The following is a 23653-nucleotide window of genomic DNA, read 5'->3' on the forward strand; positions in this document are numbered from 1 at the left end:
AGTGGGCTCACGGAACAAGGGTTTGAATACTACCTGCCGCCAGCTGGAGGCCCCTCCGCTGTCCGCCTATTGCCTCGGTAAGAACAGACCCTCCAACCTGGAGCCAGGGTTTCACGGAGGATGGGTTTTTCCCCAGAGCCAGGTTTCCTCATCCTTCTATAATCAACACATATGTCATTCTTATTTTGTTGGTGGGAGCAGGGAAGGGTGTGCAGTAGGATGAAGGTGAGCTTAAACTCCATTTCTGGAAATTCTATGCCAGGAAAAATGCCAGACACTTCACCTACATTATCTCGCTTAATGCTCATAAAATGGGTAGTACTGTCCCCATGTCACAGGTGACTGAAGCTTGGAGAACTCCCCAGAGTGGCAGAATCAGTAAGACAACACCAGGAGGAGGGAAATTAAATGACTGTGAATCTCCTTGGGTAACAAAACACTGCCTTTCCTAACTGGGAGCCCCAATCTAACCAAACGCCACGCTACGTTCTTTACAGGCACTCACCGCTGCAAAAATTAATAGGGTTACTGGGTTGGAGCTATTTTCTATGCAGCTACTTGGGAGGCTGTGGGACATCATCAACATGGACATTTTTGAGCCCTGCATTGTTTAACTTTAAATCCAAGCAGGGCCACCCTTCCTTCTGAATAACCCACCCACTGCCCCCGCTCTCTACCATTGTGTTAGACATTTCAAAGTGCACCCGTAGCCCACAGTAAATACTACAGGCAGTCCTCGATTTTGCATAGTGCTGTGTTAACTGAAACGAATGACATATGACTTAAAGTTCCATGAACTGCTATAACGTTTGATGTTATATTGGAGAGGCATTTAATTAAAACTGTATTAGCTTTGATTTTAGTAGTTTTCTTTTTGACTTTTGGAGCCAGTTTTCCCCTTGAGCCCTTGAAAAGTGCATGCACACACGGCACCCAGTCTCTGGTGTGCTACCTGGCTCTGTGTTTAAGGGACGGCTTTGCTCCACATTTCACGAGGCACATGCAGGAAACTTGAGAACCTTGCCGTCCTCCACCTTAAATATCACAGTGTGGGTTCGTGGGTACAAAAATGTCAAACGGGAAAGATGACCTTCAAGCGCGCCCCTGTGTCCTATGGGGACATTACACCTGAGTTGTGTGACCCTCAGACGCTTTGATTCAGTATTAGGAAACTGTGACATGCATCGCTATAAAAAAAATACCCCCAAGTGTCGCGATGATGCTTGTGTTTCCAGCCCACTCAGGAGCTGAGATGCTTGGGGCTCTTGAACCCAGGAAATCCCCAAACTGACAGCCTCTCTTGGGGTAAGAATTAAAGCCACGGCTGGTCAGCGTGTAGTTCAGCTAGAGCCTAGGATCAGAACTGAACTCACCTTCCTCTCTGCTGGTTCAAGTGAGAGTGAGCTGTGTCCGAAGGGAAAGCCCACGAAACCACACGCCCTGCTGCTCAGGCACCCCGTGCTGGGCATGAGGAGCAGCGGGAGGCCACCAGGGGTCACAACCCAGCTGCCCGCCCTTCATCACATCACATACTGCCTGGCACGCATGCCTTGCCTGATGTTTCTAACTTCTCATGCATGCACAGCTCGTCTCCCCAACTACTTTAATGCCTATAAAGGACAACAAGGACTCGTAAAAAGAGTCAGTGTTCTCAATTCCAGCTGAGAAAAACTAACAACTTCTAATCAATTTCTAATACAACCTTGACAAGGTTTCATGAAAGCTTAAACTTCAAGTGCCAGGCATAACACATGGTCCACTGCAAGCCCTGGAAACGGCAGAGCAAAAAGACCACCTATTAAATATCTTTGTATTTCTTGTCTAGCCTTTCCCCCAAGCTGGACCTCCAGGGAGCTCTCTCAGACTTTGGTCCTGGTAAAAAGCTCATGCTACACTGTTACAGAAAAGGGCAGGTAGACAATAGTGACGCCGACTGTGTGCCTGCACCCTGAGAGTCTGCTCTCCTGAAACTGAAAGTGGGTAGCGGACAATCACGCATCTCTGGAGCAGGGAACAGCCCACGTGGGCCTCCGAGGGATACAGAGCATCACCAGCCCCAGGAGCGGACACATGTTCCAATCACTGTTGCGGTACCCAGACCCAGCCAATGAAGATGGTCATCCACACTGTGGCAAACGGGGTCCATGAGCAAAGCTGTGTTAACATCGAAATACCAGCCACAAATCTAGCCGTCCCAAGTAAGGCCTTGGTTCAATACATTGTGGTGCGTCGACCAAATAAACATATCCACTCTATTTAAAATGAGGCTATAATATCGAATGTCAACTGTAATTGAAAAACAGACTTTAAAAAAAAATGATGCTAAAAAATGCTTGATAACATTTTTGAATTGTCTGTATCTTTTAAAATGAAAATATTTTAAAATGCTTGCTGTCATGTGATTTCTGTAAGAAAAAGTGAAAGCAACACACCAAAAAAAAAGTAGTTATATATAGAAAGAAGACTGGAAAGACATGAGGCCTTTCTTACATTTTTCTCATCTGTGCTTCTACATTTAAAAAAAAATCAAAGTGTATTAATTTTATAAAAGGTAGGGGGAGTTTGGGAGAGAGAAAGGGAGAAAAAGAGGGAGGAGGAGAAGGAAAAAAGGAAAGGTCAGAAAGCAGGGGCATAAACTTCTGCCCAATAAGCTGCTCCCCTCTGCAAAGCTGCTCCTTTCTGCTTTCTTCCTTCCAAACCTCTGTCTGAAGAAAAGCAACACTCGCCATATTGCTAGTAAAAGATTACAGCTAAAACACTAGGAACACTAGAAATGCTCTAGCAGAGAGTAAATATTTACAGATCAAAGTAAGGGCAATTTACAGGTAATTTTAAGCAAAAATTATTTTGTGTTTCCCTTGTATTCCTAAAAGCCTGAAAGGACTTTCAAACGACTCAAAAAATCCCAATTAAGTGCAATGACCGAGAGCAACATAGACGCCCTCTTCCTCAAACGCACCCAAAACAGAACACAGTTCATATCAACTAGTACGAGGGAGATGATTCTGTGGAGCAGGACTACTTTAGTCCCAAGCTGGGTCTGGTAAAAACATGGGTGTAATGGCCAAGCAGAGGGTCCAGAGCCAGATGGCCCAGGTTGAATTCTTTTGCTTTTACTTACCAAGTGGGCAACCTACTTGATGTATTTCTCTCTGTGTTGCCTCATCCTGGTGAGAGCAAAAATAGTAGTACTTCATAGGGTTTTCATTAAATGAGTTGGTGCATGTGAACTGTTCAGAACTATGGCCAACATGTAGTAGGTACTGCATACAGAAATACCTGATTATTTTAGTAGGCAGTTACGGCACACCGGCAGCCCAGCAACCATGTCCTTCCGAACACTGTTCCAGGTCTCCTCTCTGAAACCATCACTCCTCTGTTCTCAACCCTGTTATTTTGAATGGATCTGGCCCCACGCTGTCCTCCAAAGGTGGTCACGGATTGGCTTTAACCACTCTTCCGAGCTATGATGGAAAGGGCACGTGACCCAGTTCAAGCCAATGAGAGATGCACTTCAGAGGCCGGCGGAGAGTCGACAAAAGAGGCCCTCTCTCCCCCCAGCTGATGCAGTACGTGACTGTGGGGCTGCAGCTGCCAGAGCGCCCCGTGGAGGAGCTGGAAACAAAGCCATCGCCAAAGAAAGCTCCTGATGGGTATCACAGGTGTCCCCGGGTGAGGCCTCACCCAAAGCCAGCACAAGTGCTAAGCAATTCAGTTACACGAAGCAACAAACTGTCAGTTATTTAAGCCACTTGGTTTGGCCTCTGCAACTTGCACGTAAGACGTGTCCATGGAATAACCTTTCTGAGATGAATCACCCTTCGCATTTCTTCCTTGGGAAGCTGACCGTGTTCTAGGCACTCTCTACATCAGCAGAATTCGATTGAGTCTCAGACTCTCTTTCTATGAAGAAACTGAGAGAAAATAAGCCTTCGGCTGCCTCCATCCTTTTCTACCTCAACTGTTTCAACCCACCCCAATTTCCAAGTGCCCACCAAAACCAAAAGCATGACTTGAACAATGGTCCACGCATTTGGAATAAGAAAAACAGAGAAACTAAGTCAAGTGCATAAAACTCTATATTGTGTGTGTGCATACACGTGTCTTTTAATGTGCTAACCAACCAAAAAAGAAATATGATTTGAAACAATATCCTTAACCAAACTGATGAAATTTCACTATCACAGCGGCATTTCTGGGGTTTTGTGATGAGCTCCTTGAAAGACAGGACATATCATCCCATGGATGGGACCCACCCCAGCACCCAGGCCGGTGTCTCCCAACAAGCAGATACCAAGACTCACTTGTCAAATGCAAATATGATTCATTTAGGCCACACCCTGCTCAAACCCCACGGCAACTATTCATTGAGCACCAACTGTGTACCAGGCATTTTGTTAGTCAACTTATACATATTCTCCTAGATAATTTACCTCAAAGCACATCTGCATGGTGAATACTGAACTTTCATTCCTATTTATAGAGGAGGAAACAGAGTCAGTTTGTCCCGGGCCACACAGGTAGTAAATTATGGCACTAAGATTAGAACCCTGGCCTAATATGTAAAAGATGCATCAACAGTGAAACATATCACATGAGTAGCAGTAGAAGAAGAAAAAAATCATGTGGTTACAAGATGTAAAGGTCAAGGGCAAAGATAGTTAAGAGGCAGGAGGCAACGTGATGTAGAGGAAAAAGGAAACAAGAGCTCACACAACTCTGCCATGATTGAGCTTCCTGACATTAAATAAGACAAAGAATCCATTCATTCGTTCACTCCACAAATAGCCATTGAAGGTCTAGTAGGCGCTTAACACTCAGGAAACAACAGTGAATAAAACAAACACAGTCCCTCTCCTTGTGGAACGTGTGATCCCCTGGAGATCCTAGAAATGAAAAGGCCATTCAGGACCCCAGAGTCCAACTCTCCCTTTGACAGATGGAAAGACTGAGTCCCAGCGAGAGGAAGGGACTTCCTCAGTTACACAGTGAGCTGGTTTGTGGCAGAACTGGACAAAACCCAGCTCTTCATGTGACCTACTGCAACGCAGCACAAATAGGAAGGAGGGGGGCCGGCTGCCCCCACCGCACAGGACTCCCCAAACACTGAGATGGAGTTTCCAAAAGCGGTCTGAAGGCACGGAAAGATGTTCATTGCAGTGCACATTGCACACACACCTGCACTGGAAACAAGGTAAGTGTGCTCCCAGTAGGGAACGACGGCACCTCCATATAATGGACACTTTTGTTCCTGCTACCGCTGCTAATAATAATAATAATAACTACTAGTTTTACTGGCCTGGTCCGGAGAATGGCCATGGTATTTTGTGAAGCACAGGGAAAGCAGGTTGTAGACTAATGAATATAACAGGACTCCATTTCTTGTTGATCACGTGGTTTTAAGAAGACGTAGGTGTGTTTGTGTTTTCTATACTCATGTTTAAACATAGAGAAAGGCGTGAAAAGATACACATCACTGGTTTTCTCAGGGGGTGGGAGGTAGGGGACGCAATTATAAACTCTTTATACACAGATTGTGTCATCTGACTTGGTACAAGTGTGCACACTTTTTATTTCTGACCATTCTTTTTGAATATGTAATATATTCACATCGCTCAAAATTCAAGAGACCACACAGAGTAAAAGGTGTTACCTATGCTCCAGAGGCTCAAGGTCCCCACGGGCTCTCTGTTTCCTATGCACCTTTGCAGAAAGAGTTAATGCAAACACAGAGACGTGATGCAGACCCCGCGCCCTGCGTCTTTTCACTTGACAACACATTTGACATCACTTCATCTCGGTTGGCTCAGGCTGCTGGAGCAGAACACCACAGACTGGTGGCTTAAACAACAGGCATTTATTTCACCCAGTTCTGGGGGCTGGAAGTCCAAGGTCGGGTGCCAGTTGGTCGGGTTCTTGATGAGGACCCTCTTCCTGGTGTGCAGGTGGACGGCTTTGTGCTGTATCCTCACATGAGGGGAGAGAGAAAAAGCAAGCCCTCTCTGTTTCTCATAAGGACACTAATCTCATCATGAGGGCTCCACCTTCGACACAGGAGCTGGCACAAGGGACGAGCTTAACGGGTATTTGTTGAATGGATATATATGAATGAATTGCACATGTAAGCCTATTTTATTACACATATTTTTTTAACAACTATAATATATTTAAGAGTAGGAGAAAGGTAAAACATATTATACTTGGAAGAGGGAGCAGGGGAGTTGCATTGAGTTGGCCAAAAATTCAGGTGCACGTTTCCATAAAATAAAAGACACATTTTTCATTTTCACCCGTAACTTTATAGATTTGATTATTTTGAGTATGTTGGCTATCTCCCGCTATTGGCTTCTAGTGGGTAGAGGCCAGGGGTGCTGCTAAATATCTTCCAATGCATAAGACACCCCCACAGCAAAGAATTATTTGGCCAAAATGGCCATAGTACTAAGAAACTTTGCAAACCACTTTTGACATCTTTGACCAAGATGTCAAAAGCCTTCTCTATACATTGCCTAAATCTTTTTTTGCGTTTCAGTTACATTTTTACCTTTCTTGCAATAAAGCATAATACACCAAAAATGTTGTGTATTTTCTTCCATCTTCAATAGTAAAATGGCTGCACAAAAAGTCACTAATTTTGATAATTTCTTTTAACGCATGCTGATATGACAGCTGTCACAATACAATCTAGCAAAACTGTTTCAAATGAAGTGAAAGACAAGCGCTACTAGAGCCACCATACAGAAAAAATCTTAACGGACTTTTGGGCCAACCCAACAGACAGTTTCGCTTTCATCACAAGGCTTCTGCACGTAGCCATCAGGCGCATTTCCTGCAATTTGCTTGTGTCACTTTACATACACCCCTCAGGCCCCCTTTCGGGGCGCAGGGAACTCGCGCACAGAGCCAGGCAGTGATTGGTCTGAGATCGCAGCAGCGGGTGGGGAGGGAGAAAGAACCCACAGCAGGGGTCCGCAGGCGCAGGCGGCCTGGTTTCCAGAGTAGGCTCTCTCAGCCCAAGCTTCAGCTCAGAGTTCCATTCAGGCCCGTGGCCCAGTTCCTGAAAGGGACATCCGAGGAAGCCACTGATGAATCGTATCCCAAGAGCCTTCACTTTGTTTTCACACGTGCACACAACACGGAGGGAATCCTGAGCTCGCTCCAGGCGATGGCCCTGAGGTTTAAGTCACTGGCCCGAGATCGCGCTGCAGTATGCAATGGAGGCACGATTTGATTCCAGACATTCCTCATTCCTGAGCATCACACCACACTGCCCGCACGTGGGCCAGGAGGAAGAAAAAATAAACAGGAAGGTTGTGTGCATGTAAAGACCGGGGAGTTTCCAGGCAGGTCTTCGTCCCAAAGGACTCACATCAGCCAACAAAATGGCGCTGCATGTTCTCTGGAAAGTTCTGACTTACAAGGTTCTTTTGACAGGAAGTGCTGTCACTCAGATCTTACCTCCATCAGCGCCGTGGCTGGAGCTGACGAAGCTGCATCAACAGGGCGTGAGACAGATGACGCCACGGCAGCCTTGAAGTGCTGTCTAAGAGGCAGCTGACGGGCACATCCAGGCCGTCGGAGTGTCTGACTGATGGGCAGTGTCGGCGCAGGTGGGCCCTGAGACCCAGCGGCCGTTGCTCCCCACATCTCCTAACGGGACATCGTCAATCACAGCTCCGTCTCGGGCGATGCCTCCTTTCAGGGCAGGGGCGGCCGACATCTAACATGCCGTTGACCTATAGCTGCCTGTGTGCCCTTATGAAATAACAGTGACACTTCAGGGCTACGTTTACTCATGACTGGCTGCCTAGAGTTTCACTTTCTTAAAAATGCCACCAGCCTGAGAGTCAGGAGACCTGTGTTAAGATGATATCAATTAGTTTCTGACAGTCGCATGACATCTCCCTGGGTCTCAGCTTTTGCATCTGGAGAGTGGGCAGCCAGGACAAGGGCCGCGAACGCAGGCCCAGGCCCTCCCTGAGCCCTGCCCCCGGTTGGTCCCAGGGCCAGGGACCCTTGGTCCCCAACTGCTCCCGTCACTCTGGCCAGTGCCGGAGACAGGCTGAGTTGTGCTTAGGGTCTCAGAAAAAAAACAAGGACACCCAAAAAAGGGATGTTTAAAAAGCAATGGACACTTCAACAAAAACACTGTGGGAAACATGTAAACTTTTTGTTAGATTGTAGCTTTTACTAGTGGGGGAGGCGGTGGGGGGCACCACAATCTTTCCATGTTTATAACAACCTGCCAAGCGACCCTGTTCGGAAAGCGCGGAGGAGCTCTGACTCCTCCGACGCTCCCGCCTCCACTTGAAAGGTTCTCACATGCCTCTGTGCCCTGGTCTCCTACGTTTAGAAGAGGGGCAATCACCCAGAGTTTCCCCCAAAGCACACATTCGCATGTAAGGGAATACAGATCCCTCTCCACAAGGTGACGATGTGGGCGCAAGGGTCTTCTCTGCAGCATTGTTGGTAACAGCAAAATAGGGAACCAATGTAAGTGTCTGTCAGCACAATGCCCATTAAATCCACCACAGGCACTTCGTTCCACAAGATGCTACGCACGTGCGGCTGACCTGTGTGTGCGAAACAGAACCTTCTCCAGGGCCCATCTCCCAACGAGAGACCGAGATGCAGAGCAGTGAACAGTGGCTCCCACTTGTGTTCCTTTTAAAGAAGCCAGTGTTCACCCAGGCCAGCTTATACAGTGACGATCTCCAGGAGGCTACACAGGAAGCTGGGACCAGCGGGCGCCCCTGGGGGTCGTCCTGGGTGGCCAGCAGGAGAGGAGCTAAAACTTCGTTTTCACTCGATATGCTCTTATACTATTTACCTTTCCTTATCACCCACGTGCAGAACACCTGTTTAAATAAACACAGCGATGGCGGGCGGGGAAATGGAGACAACTGCACTTGAACAACAATAAAAACAATTATAATAAATAAACAAACAAAAGGGCCGTCTTTATGTCCCATACTGTTATCGATGAGAGAAGATAATGAAAGATCATCTTTCAACACCAATGAGAGAGCACTCATTCACTTCAAAGACTGGCGGGGCATTTGTTCTGGGCAGAGCCATGAGCTGCCTGCACACGGGCCGCACAAGGGGCCTGCGGTGGCTGGGGGAGGGCGCAGTGGTCACCGGATTAAGCTCTGGAGGGAAGCAGGATCCCACGCAGGGGGCACCAAGGCCCACCCCTGTCTTTCTGGGTACCTGTGGGGAAATCGGCTCACCTCCCTGAACCTCTGTGGAGGTTTTTTTTTAGCTGCACAATGAGGATGTTTAAAAATCCTACCCAGCCCCCATCTCCAAAAGCAGTTCCGAAGGATAAATGAGATGAGGCAGGTGAAATGCTCGTCCCCGGTTCTTAGCATCGATAAACGGTGATGAGTGCAGGCCCCTGTCACGGCAGATGCCTCCTCTGAACCCAGCTACATGCTCCCCCCAAATCTCTCAGTTTCTGATAAGCCGCTATTCCTCCCGACACAAACAAGCTGAATAGATTCGGAAGAAGCTCAGAGGAGGAATCCAAGCCCGGCCTTGGGAGATGAGTAGGCAGACCCAACCAGCAGGGACTCGGGGAAGGGGAAGGCGGAGGGTCCTTTCTGAGAAAGCAGCACGCACTAAGGGGTTGAAGCAGTGAAGATGTCTGAGCAGTGGTCCAGAGCCCAGCGCAGGTGCCTCTGCAGCGAGAGGTCGGGGTGCAGTCAGGGCAAAGCTCCAAACGCTGTGATGGCGGCTTCCAGGACAAAGGAGACGTGGAAGAGCAATGGAATTTCCTGAAGAGGGCAGTGGTGTAAGAATGGAAATGAGAAGATGGAAACTGAGACAGGCAGACTACTTATGTGTTTAGCCAGGGGAGGTGAAGAAGAAGCTAGAGACCCTAGTGCGCGCAACACATAGGAGCTTTCCATGGCAGATGGACGGAGAAACGGGGGTCCCTCTGAATGTGCATTGATACAATGTTGCCAAACACAACCCACCCTTTTTGTTTTCATTTCCAACCTGTCAGGAGATCTGAGAAAGCTTCTCTTTAACTCATTCAATAAATATTCATTAGGTTCTATAGTGCAGTAAGCACTGTGCCATGAGCCAGAAATATAACAGCAAAGAAAACACAGCGCTCAGTCTCAGAGTCCTTACGCTCTGCAGTGGAGTCCAGGCAGGTTAAGTCAATTGCAGTCATGCTGGGACAGGAGCTCTCACAGGGTGTTGGGATTTTACAGAGGGACACCTACTCCAAGCTTGGGTGTCAGTGACGGCTTAGGAAGTGACTTCAAAACTGAGAACAGAATGAGAAGCAGGTTTGAAAAAGATGAAGACCCAGGAAAGATTATCCCAAGCAGCGTAGAGCTAAGGCGATGCTCTGCGGATGCGGAGGAGCCAACCAGAGGGTGGTAAGCTGGATGGAGGAGGGCAGTGGGCAGAAAGGAGGCCACCGGGGGACCACGTCATGACGTAAGGGGTGAGGATCCGCGCCTCGGCATCGCCTCCTGGGTGCTTCTCGGCACCAGCCTGAGGTCGCACAGGCCCCGCTGCCCCTGCAGCCCCTGTCTGCGCACTTGCGGGGGTTGCCACGGGCACCTGGGTCTGGGAGCCTTCCCCAAAGCCCATGGCAGAAGCACGAGTCAGGCCAGTAAGTCGGAACCAAGTTTGAAAACGATGACTTTGCTTTGTATCAGATTTCTAAATAGGGACTTTTTTCCAGCCCCATCAAAGTCATGTGCATTGGGTTCCTCCTTTCACTCTAAAAAAAAACCAGAAAAAAAAAAAAAGTCATGCCAAATCCCCACGAAGGTGGATATCCCGCTGTGATCATGTGGACATTGTGCAATAAATACAGAACTTTTTCTGCAGACTTCCCTCACCTTTCCATTTGACAATAACAACATCCAAGGCCCTTTAACTATTACCTCACTCTCAGGACACAAACAATCAGAGCCAGTTTTATTTTGCTTTTGGTTCTGATGCTTGAAAATATTTTGTCACTCGCCCAAGGTCATCTAGCTATTTGTCCTCCCCAGGGCAGGATAGCTTGGTCTAGTCTATTTTTCCGGTTATCTTTCCCAGTCTCCTCCGCCCCATTCATTTTCTTTCCCTTCCTGCTCTTGGTTACAAGTACAAGAGACTTACTGCTGTACTGGGGAGAAACTGCCAGTTGCGAAGGGGAACCTAAGGCCCGCAGTGGGGCAGTGGGAAGCGTATCCTTGAAACACTCCATTGCTGGGTCTCTTTCAGCCAAGAGCTGAGTCTAAACCCCCAAGGCAAGAGGTCAGGAAGGTGGGGCCGGGGCTGCGCCATCGCTCAGGCTGCTGCGCGGGCTGAGGCCTGGCCCCGCTTCTCGCTGCTCTTTACCGCCTGCCCATTCCGCACCTTTCCTCACTTTGCATGAGCCACCTGACATGCTTTCAACAGGTTCTCTGTCTGCCTCAGCCAGATGAATGGTTTTGTGGCAGAAACTCCAGTGGCTACAGGAACTCGCCGCCGGACAGGCCTGCCTCGTCCGGGTCTGCAGGGAAGCAGCAGGGCTCTCCTTCTGCTTTAGGGAGCAGCCACCTGATCATGCCTACACGGCGTCCTCGTCAAGGCAATTCTACCTGGTCTGGGAGGTCCGAGGAGGAGCTGCCACAGACGTGTCTCCCGGCATGAGAAACGCAGTGCCTACAGCCCCCGCCTGGCCCACAGCCCCACCGGCCACGGTGCGAGAGCTGATCATGGGCCACCACGGGTTAACGCTGTCCCTCCACTGCTCCCCCGACTCCCTCCTGTCCCACGCACCCATGTGCAGGCCCCCGACGCAGGGGCCATGCAGGGATGGAGGAAACCTGTGGGCTAGAAAGCCACAAGTCACCCAGCTAGTGCTATAGAACAGAAGCTTTTAACTTTTAAATAAAGTCTTAAAACCCACACAAGATATGCTCAGCCCTCACACTGCCACCAAGGCCATGTGTGGGTGGGACCGCCTTGTACATTCACACTCACCTCAGACAAGACCTCCCCTTCTTGGCCATGGTACTCATTTCATCAGGTTGAAAATACTGGGGACAGGGCCACCGAACAGTGTTCCCCAATGGCTTACCTCCAGGACATCTGTTCATTTTTTTTTTTTTAAATACCTTAGGAGTCAGCAGAACAAGCAGGAGTGACTGTTGACACATGAGCCAGGCCTGCAGTGAGCGCCTGGTGTGCACGTCATCATTTCGTGTTCACAGGAGACAAACAGTATGATGTCCCCACTGTACAGAGAGAAACTGGGGGCAAAGAGGCAAGCAACTTGCTCAAAGCCACAAAACTAGGAGGAGGCAGAGTAAAGACTGAAATCCAGGTCTCTTGGACTCCGGGGTCTCGGCCCTCGGCTGCCCTGCTCTGTGAGGCTAACTTGCGTCTCCGAGGAGAGGGTGCTGGCTGAGGTTCCGGAGAATCGCTGGCTTCCTCTAACCTTCTTCAACGGACCTAAGCACAAACCAGAAGGCGCCCTCCTGAAGTCCCGGGTCTCCTTCCACCGAGAACCAGGGCTCCAGGGAGCCTCGCACTATTAGCACCAGAAGAGTGTCCTCGTTTTACGGGGGAGGACAGAGAGGCCCAGGCAGGACACACAGCTAGTAAGTGTCCCTTGATTCCAAGTTCAGGAAGCCACCCACTGAACCAACCTCTCCAGAGTGAGAGACATTCTGTCTCCCATTGTATGAGATGATTTTAGAGGCAAACAGTGAAGTCTTTAAAATAACGTGGATTCTCTTAAATAATGAGAAAAAATATTCCCTTTCATCTCTCTTTTGGTCCTGATTACTTTAAGGACAATCTTGGTTTATCGTTGTGAATATATCTTTAATATCTCTAACACTTGTTATACTCCCTTTTTATGGAGACAGAATGAATGTTTGGTGGGAAACTTAAGTATGAGCAAGAATGTAGCAACATTGTTTTCTTTTCTTTTTTTAGGTTACCCTCTAATTACACTAAGTGATACAAGTTTTCCATTTATACATTAATTTAAAGTTTCCATTTAAATATACTCCAATGTCTTTAGGTTAAAGAAAAACTGAGTCAACTTAAAGAAAATCTTTAAATGAACACTTACCGCTTACTATAGCAGAAAGTCACCTCAAAAATAATTCCAATGAAAATAGAATAAACAAGTTACTTCATAATCACTTTTAAAGCAAATGATGCAATAAACAAAACTACAGCTTTAAAGCATATGACTAATCATGGTGCGTTCATGTGACAAGAAATCTATCACAATGACTTCAAGGGTCAGCACAACCCTCTGGGACTTCCTCTCTTCATACTCCACCTCCCACCCTTACCACTCAGGGGACCTCAGGGTGCCAATCATGCTACCCAGGGGGAATCTAACACGGGGCCATTACAATGGCAAGGGAAACAGCCCAGTGTCAGGGGCTGTGTCACGCTGTGAGCTGTTGGCAGGAGTGGAAGACATATGCCGCCCCCTGGTGGACACTTTGAAAAGTGGTGCTTGCGGGCTTACACACGGAAGCCTGATGCTCAGTTGTTATTTTCTTTCATATTATATGTAAGCATACACAGTGTATATAGAGAGAGATATATCCTGCCTTTGAATTCCACTTCAGGATAGTAAAGGCAGTGTTACAAGGCGGTCTCTGGGGGGGCTGAGAAGCACTGTCCTAGAACAGTAAGGCCGGCTCCCTGCTTTAAGGGCGTACAGCCAGGAGAAGATGGTCCCCTATGGAGACCACTTCCTACTACAAAGTGCAATTCCCCTGCCTGACCAAATTCTCACTGGTCTTCTTCTGTCCACACCTGCCTCCCACCAGGCCCAGGCCTCCCTCCCTCCAGCTCACAGCCACCTCGCCTCCTCTGCCACCAGCACACTCCTCCTGGGTTTGAACCAGCTCCACCACCTTCGAGCCAGACTTTGCACCAGTTTCTTAACCAGTCAGAGCTCGGGTCTCCAGCTATTATACATGAGTGCCATGCCCACACCCCACGGTGTTGCTCTGAGGCTCCCCGAGAGGATGCACGTGAGGCAGTAGGCACAATCCTGGCATGAAGTACCTGCTCACTAAATGTCAGGTGACCGCGGTGATGCCCACAGTCTTCCTCCCACCAACCCCTTCCAAATCCCCAGGTTTCTTTAAAGAGGCCTCTCTACGTGTGTGTTGACTGATAAAAACAGTTAGGTTTCTTGGACAAGGCCTACCACACTCACCAAGCTGAGTGCCCTGAAGACACCATCTCAGCCAAAAGAGCGTTTCCAAGTCAGAGAAAGCAGCAAGTGACTGAAGAGGAAGGCAGGAGGTGCCCTCTAGTGGCATGACTCCATGATCTCGGGAGGAAAAGTAGGTTCTGGGAAAGCCGAGAAGGATTTAGTGTCATTTTCAAAGAGAAAGACAAAACCAAGTTAAACTGAGGCAGCAGCAATGAGGCCTGAAAGGTACAGTGGGAACTCACTGTCTCCTCAGGGGACCACGACGGATGCCTTTCTTACCTGTCTTTATGCCACAGAAAGTGGCATGCTCAAGGTCAGGTAGAGCTGGGAGGTGAACCGGAAGATACCAATTACAAATCTGGAAATCTCTCCCCTCCTGGAGAGCAAACCCCGTTGAAGTAAGAACTGTGACTTAATGCATTTAACAACCTTCACAGAACTTAGCACAGGGTTGTGCATATACAAGGAGGGACTGCCCAAAATGAATTTAATTATAAAAAAGTGTGTATGTATTCTTACACATATGATTAAATTAACTTTAGTGACCTCTGAAGTTCTCTCCATTTGATGCAATACACCCATCAAGACATTTTTTGTCCACTGCTCAAAACAGTGTTTTGAACTCATCGATTTTGATGCCTTTTAGTGCTTCGGCTGTTTTTTGTTTCACTTCTTCTGATTTTTCTCATCAGGGAAATAAAAAAAAACAAACCCACTTGTGGCAAGGTCAGGTGAATAGGGAGGGTGGGGCACAGGAATCATCCCATTTTTGGTCAAAAGCTGCTGAACACTCAGCGCAATGTGGGCAGGTGCACTTGTAAATCACCCATCATGAAATGGGCAAACGCACTGAAAGAGCCTTCAAAACACATTCACCGAAGCCAAAATGCAGCCTCTCACAACAACGCCAGCTGGTGCACTGGTACAGATGGGCCCCTAGAACACTCACCTCGCACGAGAAGCCTGTACTGCAAAGGGACCGCCCTCCAGAAGATAATTCTGTTTTTTGAGTGGTCCCCGCCTCACTATCATACGTCTTAATTGATGGAATCAAATCAATTATTTGATGAAGTAATCAACATTTATAAAATGATCACTCTGTGCCCAGCACTGTGCAAAGTGTATTAACACATTTCATTTGTTGCTCACAATAACTGTACGAGGTAGCCTCGTGTACAGATAAAGACATTAAGTCTCAGGGAGGTTAAGTAACTTGCTTAAGATCACAAAGCTGCGCCTGCACCCAAGCACACAAACTCCAGATCCTGACCTCTTATCCACTTGACCACAGTTCTCAAACTGTTTGGTCTCAGGATTCCTTTACACTGTTAAAAATTATTAAGGACTACAAAGAGCTTTTGTTTATAAAGAAAATATCTAGCAATAGGTACATTATCAAAAGTATTTACTGATGTAAACATTGTAGTAACAACCCCTTTTAATGTTAATATAATTAACATTTTTGTGAAAAAATAACTCCCTTTTCCCAAATAAAATAACATTTAGTGGGAAGACAAAGATTGTTTCACATTTTTGCAGATTTCTATAATATCTGGCTTAAAAGAAGGCAGCTAGACTCTCATCTCCACGTTCGCAATCTGCTGTGACGTCACACTTCACATGGCTTCTGCAGACCTCCAGGATACACACGTGAGGGCAGTGTGAAAATGGCAACTCACGTCTTAGTGCTGTTGTTGAAATGGTCTTATCCTCGTGCACCCCTGAAAGGATCTTGAGGGACCCCTGGACTTTCCAGACCCCCTTGGAGAAGCACTGCTCTATCACACGCTGTCTACAGGGCAGATGCAAAGGAAGTGTGTTCCACAAGACACAGTCCTAGTGATTGCTCTCAAATGCCATTTCTGCCTCTTTTCCTCTATGCCTGTTCTTTTCCTGGCAACTGCATGTCTTCTTAGTCACCTTTTCCTTCCTCTGGGCCCTGGGGGCGGCCTGGCAGGGCAGGAGGAACTGGAGACAGACTCCCAAGAGCAATACGGGGGGCTCTGTCTAAGGCCTGGGTGCCGCTCTAGAAAGACCAAGGAGCAGGAATGATTCATTCCTAACTATTATTCCACTTCCAGGGAAAAGAACTGAAAAATCTTCACTCCATTTCACCCAGGCTAAGAAACTTAGTATTAGGGAGCGATACTCCCATGTACGTTTCATTAGAATAAATAAATGTGTCATTAAAAGACAGTCGCACTGCACACCTAGAGGGAACCTGGGCTCCCTGGCTGCCCCCCCGGCTCCGCTCGCCAGCCCTCCCTTGGCCTCCCATCCCCGCCCCACAACGCGGGTCCTCATGGCTGCCCCCAGACCACGCTCCCTCCGCCCGAAACCCCGGCTGGCATCTCAGGTCACCAGGCTGGCATCTCAGGTCACCAGGCGGCGCCACCCACTACTGCCTTGCTGTCCACGCCCGAGTCATTCGCTCCCGTCCCCCCTGGAAGAGGTGGCCCCCAGCTCACCGCCGTTCTAACTCCACCCCTTCGTCCTATTCCGTCCAAGACCCCTCTCCCCACTCCTTGACAGTTCTCCCCAGTAAGCTTGTCCCCCACCTACCTCAGGCACCTGCTCCCTGTCGTCATCTCCCGGATATTCTCACTGCCCCTAACTTCAAACTTCCCAAAATCTAATTTTCAAGCACCTCCTCGCCGTCTTCCCAGCTCTATGCCACCCTGTCCCCAACAACCTTTTGTTCCCCTTCCCCAGGGGCCAACGCTAAAGATCCAAACTCATCTCCATGGCCCTCCAGACCCTTCCTGGCTTGGCCTGAGCACCTCTCTGGCGCCATCTACCAGCCCTTTCCCCATCACTCACTGCCTTCCAGCCCCGTGGACCTTTCTGCAATTCTTCAAACACACCAAGTCCCCTCCTGCCGCAAGGCCCTTGCACTTGCTTTCTCTTCTGCCTAGACAGTCCTATGCCTGGATATCCTCACGGCTCTTCCTTCACCTCCTTCAAAAGAACCTTCGTTCAAAAGTATCTTTCTTCAAAAGTGCCTTCCCACTGAGGCCCTGTATAACCTCTCTATTTAAAATTTCAACTCACCCATGCACCCCCCCACAGACATACGTCCTCCCCTACTATATATTTTTTCATGCACCTATCACTTTCTAGCCCATCGTGTAACTTAACTATTATTTTGGAGATAATCTGTTCCTTCTGGCTAGGGTGAGAACAGAGATTTTTATCTGTTTTGTCCAGTGCTCTATCCTTAGTACCTAGAACAGTGCTCGGCACATAGTGACCCCTCAAAAGATATTTTTCTGCATAAATGGAGGGAAATGGACTGCGAATTTGAAGTAAAAAGAATTATTAAGTCATCTACATACAGCTTTTTAGAAGGTAAATATTCATCGACTTTATTGAGTACCTACTATGTGCCCTGTAGCAGGGATACAAGCGGCCAATTATAACACAATGTGAGAAAAGGCAATGGTGGAAACATGCAGGGTTCTCCCTGATGCACAAGCAGAGCTCAGGGCAGGTTGTGGCCTCAGGAGGAAGGGAGAAATTTACCTGAGACGGACGTGGGGTCTGCAAAATATATGAAATGAGAAAGTTCAGTTTTTCAAAGTCTTGATTTCAAACAAAACACGTTCTGAAGATGAAAATGTGTCACAGGAAGTGTTAGCTATAAAATTTACTCAGATCATCGTTCAAACACACACACACACCCCCCTCATTTGGTTGAGGAGCAGAATATGACTTATGCTAAAGAACAAAGAAACATTTTTGTGTTTGAGTGAAGAACTAAGGGCGGCACTGAGATTATGAGGGAAATGCTCTGCTGCGTGGCTCACATCATCATCTTTCTAAGGAAAGGTAAGATGAGCTGCTAGTACCAAACTTACATAACACTATTTGATGACTGCAATTCATGTCCTCTGATATGAGGAAACAATCACCCTGCTAACACGGGTAATGTAAATTACATGATGCACAACTAAAAACAGGTAGCCAAAGGATCTATCATAGTTCAACAGCAACATCAAAGAATCGATCATAATTCAAAAGTAACAGTCTGCCCCAAGAGCACACAGAATATCCTGTATTTTTCATTCAGGAGTCAATGATTGTCCGGTTGCTCTCTTGTCTCCCATGCTGAGTTATCAGCCCATTTGCCCAAGACCCAGCCTGCGAGCCTAGGCCATTCTCCACGGGTGGCCTGTGTGGAGCCCCGCCCTCGCGCAGTCCATCAGACACGGGGCCAGCACGCCAGCTGCGGCAGGGCCAAGCGGCGCCTCCCCTTGGTTCTGCTCCAGGGCAACTGTCAAGTCACCCAGGGTGCGGTGCCTCCCCGACACCTTAAATTCACCCCGCCGCCTGCCAGGTCAGAGCGCTCTGCCCACTCCTGGGAGAACGATGTCGTCTAGCAGAGGAGCTGCCAGTTCTTCTTCTCCACCTTCTTTTATCCAGTCAAGAAAAAGGTTCTCAGCCCAACTTCCCTTATGTGATTATCCTCTTCCCAGAGCCACAGAACCTGACTCCCGTTACCCATTGCTCCGCGCTGGGCAAAAACCGATGAGCAAGGATTCCCACCCACCTTGCTGCCCCCAGTCCTAGCTTCCCCGGCTCTTTCAGACTTCGGATCGGCCCAGAGGGACAATGGATTTAAGGTCCCCTTCGAAAAGTAAGATCCCATTGGGCACAAGATCACAAAGATCATCGCTCTGGTAGGTTTCTTGACTCCAAGAGAAGGCTCAGTTCCTATGAGAGAACAAATATATAGACTCACAGATGTTGAATACGAGACCCATTTGTAATACAATTTCGCAAGTTGTTGAATATACTCTGTAAGCTCTTCCTTGTTAAATCCCCACAAAGCTGCCCTCAGAGCAGATCAGTGCAGTCTGTCCATGCTGAGCTTTGGCCCAAAGAGTCGAATTTCATTATCTACTCGAAATACCTTCATTCCTCCACATAACTCCACAGCATAGTACAAAGCACATGAGCTCGGACGCAATGACAGGTTTTGAAAAGGCTTGGTATGTGGTTTCTTCCATCCAGACTATGAGGATCACTCATTTGTCAAGATGTGATCCATGAAAACGGTTCCAAAAACCACAGCAGTTGGGTCTGGTTTCTCCTTTAAAACGGTGGCTGGTGGGATTATTAGATCTTTAGCCTTTAAAGTTCCCATGACTGTGTTTGATCCTGCTTCGCCGGTATGTTCTGCAGGATATCCAATCCATTATTACAGCCCTTCCTTGTCCGGTGGCTGTGAGGATGGCTGGAGCCGAGCAGAGGACAAACCCGATGTGTCCCAGGCCGCCGGTGACTTCTCGGTTGTCGGCAGCGGGCACATCTAAGACGTGGCCGGGGTGGCTGTTACTACTCATGGCAGAGGGGCTGCCTACATAAACTGTCAACGAAGCACCTATTAATTTTTCAGAATTTATCAAGAGTCACCTTTCAAAGTTTCTTTTTTAAATATCACAGAGAATTTTTTATTCGTCACCATTAAATGTCTGAATTTTAAACAGATTCTTGGACTTGGAGCTCCTGTCCATCAGCTCATTCAACTTTAGCACCTGTCTCAGCCCCTGCTTTTCCAGAACTGCTGTCTTCGCCATGAAGATACATGAGTTTTCCCAACTCAAACTTGGGCTTCTTTGGTATTTTGACTTTCCTAACAAAGACATCAAGGAGCAGATAAATAGATTGGCAAGACTTTCTATGTTTTTTCCAATGCTACCTGGAATCTTTTTTTTCTTAAAGATTCTATTTCTTTCCTTATAGAGAGAAGGGAAGGGAGATAAGAAGAGAGGGAGAGAAGCATCAATATTTGAGAGATACTTCAATCAGTTGCCTCTCACACGTTCCCCAACTGGGGACCTGGCCTGCAACCCAGGCATATGGCTTTACTGGGAATCAAACCAGTGACCTTTTGGTTCACAGGCCCGCACTCAATCAGCTGAGCCACACCAGCCAGGGCCCTGGAATCAATTTATTGACCACTTCTTTCAAGTTATTTGTCTACATCTCTTGGGTCATGATTTGCACCATCTTCTGGATTTGACGGACCCGTTAAGGTCTTCCAAATCTGACTGTTGCATTTTTTAGTAAAATCAACACAAAACAGACGAAGCAAATAACCATCAGCAGTCTCGACATCAACCGAGCTTCAATCGTGGCATGTTCTCCTTGGCTCCCTCTTTGCCTCCTTTCATAAAGGCACTTGTTCTTGCCCACCACCGTGGTGCTGCCCAGAAAGCCAACAGGATCATCTTTCAAAGCTTTAACAGGTTTAAAGGTGAAGTGTAAGTTATATTTATGCCACTGGCATATCACTTCACCTCTTTAACATGTGACACCTTGTCACTGGCTAAGTAGTGTGTCTCCCCGCCACCCCCCTGCCCCAAGTCTGTATGTTGAAGTCTTAACCTCCATACTCAGACTGTAACTGTATTTGGAGAAAGCCACTAAAGAGGTAATTAACTCAAAATGAGGTCCCTAGGGTTGATGTGCTGGTGTCCTTATAAGAGGTTAGGACACAGGCGGCACAGAGGGAGACCATGTGAAGAGAGAGAGAGAGAGAGAGAGAGAGAGAGAGAAGGTGGCCACCAGCAAGCCGAGGAGAGAGGCCTCAGAAGCAACCAGCCCTACTGACTTCTTGATCTTGTACTTTTCGCCTCCAAAACTGTCAGAAAATAAGGTTCTGTTAAGTCCCCAGTTCGAGTGGTCTTCTATATGGCGGTCCAAGCACATTAATACAGCATCCACATTAGGAATAGTCTTAAACTGTCAAATGTTAATAACCAAGCAAGGTCCTCAGGAATACATCCCTTCCATAAAATCCAAGTCCTGTGTCTGAGTACCTGCAAGGGACTGAGCTCTGTGTGATGTTGTGTCTGCTGCCTTCTCAGTTCCCACTTCTTTCCATCTCCTTTTCAAGGTATGCCTCTGCGCCTGCTTTCCCCACCTCCCTCCACCTGGCTATCTCCTTCAGCATCTCCCACACCACCCTCACCCCTCTGCCTCTAAGTCAGGACTGAAAGATGATCTGTTTCCCTGCTCTAGGTACTTGCTATTTTGAATCTGGGATTGGAGAACAGTGTGCTCAACTAGCTATTGATCTTTCTAGAAGATGAAGATGCTCCTAACTTGCACTCTGCCCCAGACTATACCACTGGATACCCTCAATGAGTTGTCCCTTCCAGGGTGTCAGCGCACGTAAACAGAAAGCTAGTGCCTGTGGCCTGGGCTCTTAGCAGCAGACCAATGGCAGGCAGCTCCCCCTCTGCAGTGGGGCAGCATGGTATGTGCCATCACCATGGAAACCCCTCCCACCTCCAGAAGGCAGGGCCTGCAGCCTGTTCCACTGTGTGCTTGAAGAAGAGGCGTTTGTCACTCTGGGCCCCTTTTCCAGGAAGGAGAGGCCTCTCTACAAGGAATGCAGGCACAAATCCTCCTGGGAGCCTGCACAAGCCACTTGGCTGTCATACTAACTGCTGTAACGTAATTCCACAGACTCATTGTCTGTCCACCCAAGGCAAGGCCTTGGACTTGGAGACACAAAGATAACCCCTCGGCAGGCGCTTCCTCTCGCCGGAGAGGAATGGAAGTCCTGCAATCTGATTGCTCCTCTGGCTTGAGCATAGGTACAAGTGGCCCAAGTCCCCAAAAGCCGCTAACTAAATGCAGCATATTCTAAAGTGAGCTGTGGGCTCGCCAAGATGCCAGAACCAGCCCTGTGAGCATCCGCCTTCAGGAGAGAGGGCAGGGTTTGCCTTCTGGTGTCTGCAGGGGAAAGCCACGTTGTGGTGAGAGGGAGGGTTCCCCCATTCCTGTAGGCAACAGTCGTTCTAAACAAACCACATGTGAAGATTTGGACCTGTAAGAAAGGGAGAGCTCAGAAGTTGTAGGCCCACCTCGTGCCACCAACGGAGCCAAGTGGGGTGAGAGGGCTCTTGGAGGAGCTTTCTGAGGGCCTGAGGACATGGTGTGTCCGTTTCTGTCTTCTTACCACAATATGGGGAGGAAAGGGGGATCACTGCATGTGGGGACTTGAACTTGAACACTGGTGTCTGCTCCTGGTCCAGAGATTTCTCACCTGCTGGAGCAGCCCAGAGCTGCGGTGCCTGAAGATCCGGATGCGGGGTGCCCAGGAGCCCTTGACCCCATCCCTTTCTCTGTCTCACGTACACTGGGGAGTGTATGACCAGGACCCCAGTAGTTACGGGTAGAAGGGCAGAGGCCACAGATGGCCCCAGACAGAGCAATAGGAGATGCCACCTGGGCAAGGCATGGGAAGAGGCATGGCGCCATTTTCAGGAGGGATGGGGTCCACAGACGTGATGAAACGAGCGGTCACACCACCCCCCCACCCCCGCAGGGCGCAGAGGCCACCAGCATGGCCCGAAGCCCCGCACCCAGAATGAAGCCAGGACACGCCATGACCACGATGCGGCCTGTCCCACAAGCAGAGTCTCTTCTCCCTCCAGCGCCCTCCCTGGCCCTGGGCTGCAGGAGGAGTGGGGGCCCCCCACCACCGCTGTCTGCAGGGGGCGGGGCTGTGGAGAGAACATTACCACGTGCCCCGCCTGGGCTGGGGGAGGGAATAGGACAGCTTGCATGAGTCTGAGGCTGAAGTTTTAAAATGAGCAGGGCTGAGGCTTACATTCCAAGCCAAACTGAACTTTAACCAAAAGCAACTGGAAAGCTATGGAATCTGTTGAGACTCTGTTAAGCATTGCCCACTACCCAGCAGGGAAGAGAGGTCAACAAAACACCGTTGTTAGCAGTTACTGAAGAAAGAAAACCAGTTCATGTTTCCACTCTGACGGCCTGGACCTTTTCAGAAGGGAGATGGGCAGGGCCACGAGGACACAAACAGGTCAGAGCTGTGTGGCAGGGGACGCGAAGCCGGCCACTGGGCCTGTGCTCTACCCAGGCACAGTCTCCATGGAAACCTGTGGGGAAGGAAGGCTCCTTGGCCCTGACGCTGCACGATGCCCACAGAGTGCACAGCACAGTCACTGGGTCCCTAGGAACCGGGATCCCCAGGGATTGTTGGCATATTCATTCCTTTCTCAAATACTGGAGCACCTGCCACATGCCAGACCCAAGCTTACAACAATGAACAGGACAGGCCTCAGCCTCGTGTGGCAGAAGAGACAGCCGGACAAACGGGCAGACGCCGCTTGGCATGGGAAACGCTAGGAGACATTTGAGAGTCTGGGGTTAAGTGAGCAAATAGGAGGCATCCCATCCAATCCTGGGGTATCAGGAAAGGCTCCCTGGGAAAGTGTCTCGGTGCAGAGCTCAAGGATGGACAGGTGTGTGCGCCAGGCCATCAGAGGAGCTTTCCGGGGGAGCGCTCACACGTCATCTCCCCAGGAGCCGTCGCGCGCCTTGGGGCTTGATCCCGAGAGCAGCAGGGCTTCATTAAAAAGTAAATAAGCCACCCTGACCTGCACGGCTCAGTGGATTGGGCATCATCCGGCAAAGCAG

The 23653-nt window shown here is 48.7% G+C and overlaps 1 pseudogene; it reads right to left on the reverse strand.

Annotated features, from left to right (window-relative positions):
- Nucleotides 1–18342: 18342 nt before the first annotated feature.
- LOC129066759 (branched-chain-amino-acid aminotransferase, cytosolic-like) lies at nt 18343–19773 on the reverse strand (annotated as a pseudogene).
- Between the last annotated feature and the right edge of the window lie 3880 nt (nt 19774–23653).

Source organism: Pteronotus mesoamericanus, unplaced genomic scaffold, assembly GCF_021234165.1.
Source record: "Pteronotus mesoamericanus isolate MK-2021 breed Mesoamerican mustached bat unplaced genomic scaffold, CSHL_Meso_final contig_2, whole genome shotgun sequence".
Taxonomy (NCBI): Eukaryota; Metazoa; Chordata; class Mammalia; order Chiroptera; family Mormoopidae; genus Pteronotus; species Pteronotus mesoamericanus.